General features: G+C 43.0%; 1 protein-coding gene across 19 annotated transcripts in view; it reads right to left on the reverse strand.

The window, feature by feature from the left end:
- LOC130295957 (uncharacterized) overlaps nucleotides 1-7839 on the reverse strand; it is a 106813-nt gene that overhangs the window by 98185 nt on the left and 789 nt on the right. For 17 of the 19 annotated variants that reach the window (XR_008849070.1, XR_008849054.1, XR_008849071.1 and 14 more), the window contains exon 2: nucleotides 6577-6612. The gene's annotated coding sequence lies outside the window, so the exon portion shown is untranslated. Of the gene's footprint in view, nucleotides 1-2436; nucleotides 4149-6576; nucleotides 6613-7839 lie in introns of those variants that run through there. The other 2 variants (XR_008849068.1, XR_008849065.1) reach the window with 2 other exon arrangements.

Below are 7839 nucleotides of genomic sequence, written 5' to 3' on the forward strand. Positions count from 1 at the left end.
TATATAAGGTTTTCTGAAACGCCTAAGAAGATCTTCAGATCTCTGCTGACATCTAGTGGTAGAGATCTGTAACATCAAGAATGCTTTCTACAATTATGCCCTATAATGTAACCAGCATTGGTTTTGCGTGATAATCCCTGGATGTAGGCGACCAGAAAAGACTGATAAATGACAACAACCACAGACACTGAATACTGAAGGGAAGGTGTCACCACAATATTACCTATTGTGGAAATCAAATTTTCATGTTAAACATATTTTTTTAATAATGTTGATTTTTCCCTCAAAATGTTCTATATCCTTATGTTAAAGTGTACCTTTCATAAAAATAAAAAATAAACTTTTGACGTGCCCTAGGGACCCTGATCGATGACAAAAATGAGCAGGTAGAACAGCGGGCAGCTGGACACCAGCCCCGTAGGCTGGCGTCACATGACACATGCACTTTGGCTCCTTCTCATGATCAGTCATGGTCTGAACACTCAGACACGGACCAATTCTATTTTTTATGCCAGTGCTTTTTTAAATGCCCAGTCCAGGCAAAGGAAATTTACAAAAATATATAATCACCTACCGTAATCCCCTTCCTGGTCAAGCTGCTGACAACTTACAATACAAGAAAGTGCCTGCTCAGCAAATAACTAGCTGCAGTTGTAATTCGCTCCAGCTGAGCAGCTACCAACTGAGCAGGTACCGTCTTATGTCAGAGAAAGGATAGGCAGCAGCTACCGGTCACCTTTAGAACAGATGCAGTGAGGTATTATGGCATAGATTTTTTTCTCTTTAACCAAGCCACTTTAAAGGTTGTATTTACACATACAGTATCCTGCGCATTTTTGATGCACAGGTTTTCAAGCTGCAGATTTGATGCTGCGCTCAGTCAATTAGTTTGAATCAAAAATTTGCAGCAAATAATCAGTAGCTTTAAATCTAGCACATCAAATGGGTGCAGGATACTGTACGTATTAATGGACCCTTAAAAATAAATCCTAAAATGCTATTTTCATACTCACCGCTGAGCCTGATAGCAGGCTAACATGTCATGTAGAGCTCCCTTCTCAGCAGTCACTTCAGTATCATAAGAAAGGTTATGATGACAGGAAACACTACTACTACAAAGCTGCTGTAGATAACACAGGATCCACCACTGTCTATTGTAGGGCCCAGCTCCCTTAAAGGAAATATCCAGCCAAAAGTGGTAAAAATAATGAATACAAATATCAATGAGGGAGGTGTGTGAGCCTCAGCCAATCAGGGACAATTACACACAGCACACTGAAGCACTGAGCTGAGGGGAAGAGAGTGTGACCTGTAGTCTACAAGCACTAGTCATCATGTGTGATAAGATCTACTGGACTTCCTGTCTGGAGGAAAAGCTGAGAGAAAAAAGGTCTGTGCTCAGCAAAGATTACACTTTAAATTGCAAAGTTATATAAAACTTTAACATGAGCAGTTTATAAAGGTAATTTTAGCTGGGGTTCTCCTTTAACAATAACGTCTGCCCAGGTAATAACACTCTACCATAACAATCAATTAATCATCTAAAGACTACAGATGCCTATGGTCCATTTAGCTGCTGTAAACCAGATTTCTGAATGCTGCAATCAGAGCAGGGCAGCGGCCCAGACAAGATGGTTGCACCCATAATCATGTACAGGACAATGATGCTGCGCTAGGCCAACACTGGATTTCCTTCATTCTTAGGATCTGAACTTACAGTATTTGGTGGTTCAAAGTCTGAATTGATTTAACATTCTGAATTGTTAAAGGGGTTATCCAGGAAAAAACTTTTTATATATCAACTGGCTCCAGAAAGTTAAACAGATTTGTAAATTATTTCTATTAAAAAATCCTTTCAGTACTTATGAGCTTCTGAAGTTAAGGTTGTTCTTTTCTGTCTAAGTGCTCTCTGATGGCACGTGTCTCGGGAAATGCCCAGTTTAGAAGCAAATCCCCATAGCAAACCTCTTCTAAACTGGGCGTTTCCCAAGACACGTGTCATCAGAGAGCACTTAGACAGAAAAGAACAACTCAACTTCAGAAGCTCATAAGTACTGAAACGATTAAGATTTTTTAATAGAAGTAATTTACAAATCTGTTTAACTTACTGGAGCCAGTTGATATATATATTAAAAAAAAAGTTTTTTCCTGGAACACCCCTTTAATCTCTCTTTGGGTACTGTAGTCCACCCATTTCATGTATTACTTCATTGTCCTCTCAAGCTCTTACCAAGTAACTTGCAGTGTCTGAATACAACTTGTGATGAAACCTGATAGCATCTATATATATATATATATATATATATATATATATATATATATATATATACACACACACACACACACACATCTGAAGATATATATCCAGCATGTATAGCTCTGGAAAATGAAACGACTGCAAAATGATCAGTTTTCTGGTTTTGGTAAAGTGTTTGAGTTAAATGAAGTTTTATTTTAGTCTATAAACTAAATTCCAAATATAATACTTGTTATTTAGATTAGTAGAAAAAATGATGGTCAAAATGCATAGTTTCAGGTCCCGAATAATGCTAAGAAACCTAATTAATTCATTCATTTTTCTTAAAATCCTAATGTTTTAAGAGATTAGAAACAAATATTTGGTGAAATAACTGATTATTAACCCCAGCTATTATGCGTCTTGATGTGCTCTCCGCCAGGCGGTCACATTGATGCTCTCCATCAGGCGGTCACATTGATGCTCTCCACCAGGAGGTCACATTGATGTTCTCCACCAGTAAGTCACATTGATGCTCTCCACCAGGAGGTCACATTGATGCTCTCCACCAGGAGGTCACATTGATGTTCTCCACCAGTAAGTCACATTGATGCTCTCCCCCAGGCGGTCACATTGATGCTCTCCACCAGGCGGTAACATTGATGCTCTACACCGGGCGGTCACATTGATGCTCTCCACCAGGCGGTCACATTGCTGCTCTCCACCAGGCGGTCACATTGATGCTCTCCACCAGGCGGTAACATTGATGCTCTACACCGGGCGGTCACATTGATGCTCTCCACCAGGCGGTCACACTGATGCTCTCCACCAGGCGGTCACATTGATGCTCTCCGCCAGGCGGTCACATTGATGCTCTCCGCCAGGCGGTCAGATTGATGCTCTCCACCAGTAAGTCCCATTGATGCTCTCCACCAGGCGGTCACATTGATGCTCTCCACCAGGCGGTCACATTGATGCTCTCCACCAGGCGGTCACATTGATGCTCTCCACCAGGCAGTCACATTGATCCTCTCCACCAGGCAGTCACATTGATACTCTCCCCCAGGCGGTCACATTGATGCTCTCCACCAGGCAGTCACATTGATGCTCTCCGCCAGGCGGTCAGATTGATGCTCTCCACCAGGCAGTCACATTGATGTTGTCCACCAGGCGGTCACATTGATGCTCTCCACCAGGCGGTCACATTGATGCTCTCCACCAGGCGGTCACATTGATGCTCTCCACCAGGCGGTCACATTGATGCTCTCCACCAGGCGGTCACATTGATGCTCTCCCCCAGACGGTCACATTGATGCTCTCCGCCAGGCGGTCAGATTGATGCTCTCCACCAGGCAGTCACATTGATGTTGTCCACCAGGCGGTCACATTGATGCTCTCCACCAGGCGGTCACATTGATGCTCTCCACCAGGCGGTCACATTGATGCTGTCCAACAGGTGGTCACATTGATACTCTCCACCAGGCGGTCACATTGATGCTGTCCAACAGGCAGTCACATTGATGCTCTCCACCAGGCGGTCACATTGATGCTGTCCACAAGGCGGTCACATTGATACTCTCCACCAGGCAGTCACATTGATGCTCTCCACCAGGCGGTCACATTGATGCTGTCCACCAGGCGGTCACATTGATGTTCTCCACCAGGTGGTCACATTGATGTTTCCACTAAACAGTCACATCACTGTTGGGTGACTTTATGCCGCTCTTAGCACAAAACTTAGCTCGGCTTTGTTTGGTGGCTTGTGGCTATCCATCTTTTTTTTAAATCAAATTCCAGAGGTTTTCAACAAGGTTCACGTCTGGAGATTGGGCCGGCCATGACAGGGTCTTGATCTGGGGTCCTTCGTCCACATCTTTGTTGACCTGGCTGTGTGGCTTGGAACATTGTCCTGCTGGAAAACCCAATTCTCAGAGTTGGGAAACATTGTTAGAAGGAAACAGGTGGGCTTTAAGGATAACCTTAATTTATGTGTATTTCACAAAGGCAAATTTTCCCAATAGCAGCCAATTTTAACCATCTCTAGATTATAACCGATCCTCACTATATATTAGTGTGTATGAGACACTGTGACTTGTAGGCCTCTCCAGTTTTCCCTCTAACCATTAGAAAACCAGGTGATGGGCAAAGCTGAAAATGTGACTGGTCAGAGGAGATGATCTTACTCCATTCCTCTACGGTCCAATCCTTATGATCTTTTGCAAACTTCAGCCTGGCCTTCCTTGCTTTTCATAGATGAAGGTCTTTTTCTAGCTTTGCACAACTTCAGCCCTGCCCCTAGGAGCCTGTTCAGAACTGTCCACACCATGCACTTCAACCCAGCTGCTGTTTGCCATTCTTTTTGTAGGTCACATGATATCATTCTATGGTTGTTGAGTGACATTGGAGGTGACAGTAATCTCACAGATGACCATTCGGTTGTATCCACAATATCTGTTGCTGGACCTTATTCTAATGATCCGATGTCTTTTAACCCCTTAAGGACCGGGGGGTTTTCCGTTTTTGCACTTTCGTTTTTTGCCCCTTGCCTTTAAAAAATCATAACTCTTTCAATTTTGCTCCTAAAAATCCATATGATTGCTTATTTTTTGCGCCACCAATTCTACTTTGTAATGACATCAGTCATTTTGCCCAAAAATCTACGGTGAAACGGAAAAAAAAATCATTGTGCGACAAAATTGAAAAAAAACCCCGCTGTTTTGTAACTTTTGGGGGCTTCCGTTTCTACGTAGTACATTTTTCGGTAAAAATGACACCTTCTCTTTATTCTGTAGGTCCGTACGATTAAAAAGATCCCCTACTTATATCGGTTTGATTTTGTCGCACTTCTGGAAAAATCATAACTACATGCAGGAAAATTAATACGTTTAAAATTGTCATCTTCTGACCCCTATAACTTTTTTATTTTTCCGTGTATGGGGTGGTATGAGGGCTCATTTTTTGCGCCGTGATCTGAAGTTTTTAACGGTACCATTTTTGCATTGATAGGACTTAATGATCGCTTTTTATTCATTTTTTCATGATATACAAAGTGACCAAAAATGCACTATTTTGGACTTTGGACTTTTTTTGTGCATACGCCATTGACCGTGCGGTTTAATTAACAATATATTTTTATAATTCGGACATTTCCGCACGTGGCGATACCATATATGTTTATTTTTACTTACACTGTGTTTTTTATTTTTATGGGAAAAGGGGGGTGATGATTCAAACTTTTAATAGGGGAGGGGTTAAATGATCTTTATAAACTTTTTTTTTTTTACTTTTTTTTGCAGTGTTATAGCTCCCATAGGGACCTATAACACTGCACACACTGATCATTGTTATCCCATAGGGACCTATAACACTGCACACACTGATCATTGTTATCCCATAGGGACCTATAACACTGCAAACACTGATCTCTTATACTGATCATTGTTATCCCATAGGGACCTATAACACTGCACACACTGATCATTGTTATCCCATAGGGACCTATAACACTGCACACACTGATCGTTGTTATCCCATAGGGACCTATAACACTGCACACACTGATCTTTTACATTGATCACTGGTTTCTCATAAGAAACCAGTGATCGATGATTCTTCCGCTTGACTGCTCATGCCTGGATCTCAGGCACTGAGCAGTCATTCAGCAATCGGACAGCGAGGAGGCAGGTAGGGACCCTCCGGCTGTCCTGTAAGCTATTCGGGATGCCACGATTTCAGCTTTGAGCGCGCGGCTAAAGGGTTAATAGCGCGCGGCACCGCGATCAGTGCCGCGCGCTATTAGCGGCCGGGTCCCGGCTTCACTATGACGCCGGGCCCGCCGTGATATGATGCGAGGTTACCGTGGAGCGGGACCAAGGACGTACTCATACGTCCTTGGTCCTTAAGGGGTTAAACACTCTTTTTCTCAGTTAAAGCTTTTCTATTCCAACTCTTGTCAGGCTGAATAGTGATTTATTTATTAAAATGACCTTTGAGGCATTACTTGCACTGCTTTTGCCATCCAGCCGGTCCTATTGCAGGATGATAGCGATGACCCCCATCTGAGGATTTTGTACTTTTCCTCACTAAATTAGGTTTGGTTTAGGTAATCCCCTCATCAGTACTTCATTAATTAACCTCATTAATAAAATGGCACATTCCTGTGCTCAGAACGACTGCCATACATGTGGAGATGTCGATCAGGAGAGGATTCCCAGAGCTTTATATGTGTAGCAGGATAAGTCTATGTGCCACCTCTTACAGATTTGAGTAGGGCTCAGGCTGCGCTTGATTCTCACCATGAAAATGAGAACAGAAAAAAAATATTCTAAAAATCACTTTACCTGACATCAGCTGAGACAAAGAGTTCATGACAGACACTAAGGGGACAGAGAAGAGGTGAGAGATCAGTGATAGGGCAGAGAAAGGGTTAATAGACAGTCAGGAATCTGATGATATAACAGGCTAAGGGTGGGTTCACACTACGTTTTGTCCCATACGGGAGCGCATACGGCAGGGGGGAGCTAAAACCTCGCGCTCCCGTATGCGCTCCCGTATGCCATTCACTTCAATGAGCCGACCGGAGTGAAACGTTCGGTCCGGTCGGCTCATTTTTGCGCCGTATGCGCTTTTACAACCGGACCTAAAACCGTGGTCAACCACGGTTTTAGGTCCGGTTGTAAAAGCGCATACGGCGCAAAAATGAGCCGACCGGACCGAACGTTTCACTCCGGTCGGCTCATTGAAGTGAATGGCATACGGGAGCGCATACGGTTACATACGGGAGCGCGAGCTTTTAGCTCCCTCCTGCCGTATGCGCTCCCGTATGGGACAAAACGTAGTGTGAACCCACCCTAAACAATGGAAAAGGGGACGTGACAATCAATGCAGATGGCAAAGGGTTAATATGGAATTTAGCCTGTGAGAAAAGGGTTCATTGGGAATATAGTCTGTATGTAAAGGGTTAATAGAGGATATAGTCTGTCAGTAAAGGGTTAATAGAGAACATAGTCTGTCAGTAAGGGGTTATTGGAGGATATAGGGGGAGATTTATCAAAACCTGTGCAGAGGAAAAGTTGCCCAGTTGCCCATAGCAACCAATCAGATCGCTGCTTTCATTCATAGCAAAGGCATATTCAAAATGAAAGAAGCGATCTGATTGGTTGCTATGGGCAACTTTTCCTCCGCACAGGTTTTGATAAATCTCCCCCATAGTCTGTCAGTAAGGGGTTAATAGAGGATATAGTCTGTCAGTAAGGGGTTAATAGAGGATATAGTCTGTCAGTAAGGGGTTAATAGAGGATATAGTCTGTCAGTAAGGGGTTAATAGAGGATATAGTCTGTCAGTAAGGGGTTAATAGAGGATATAGTCTGTCAGTAAATGGTTATTGGAGGATATAGTCTGTCAGTAAAGGGTTAATAGAGGATATAGTCTGTTAGTAAGGGGCTATTGGAGGATATAGTCTGTCAATAAATGGTTATTGGAAGATATAGTCTGTCAGTAAGGGGTTATTGGAGGACATAGTCTGTCAGTAAAGGGTTAATAGAGAATATAGTCTGCCAGTAAGGGGTTATTGGAGGATATAGTCTGTCAGTAAGGGGTTATT

This window comes from Hyla sarda, chromosome 11 (assembly GCF_029499605.1).
Source record: "Hyla sarda isolate aHylSar1 chromosome 11, aHylSar1.hap1, whole genome shotgun sequence".
NCBI classification, from domain to species: domain Eukaryota; kingdom Metazoa; phylum Chordata; class Amphibia; order Anura; family Hylidae; genus Hyla; species Hyla sarda.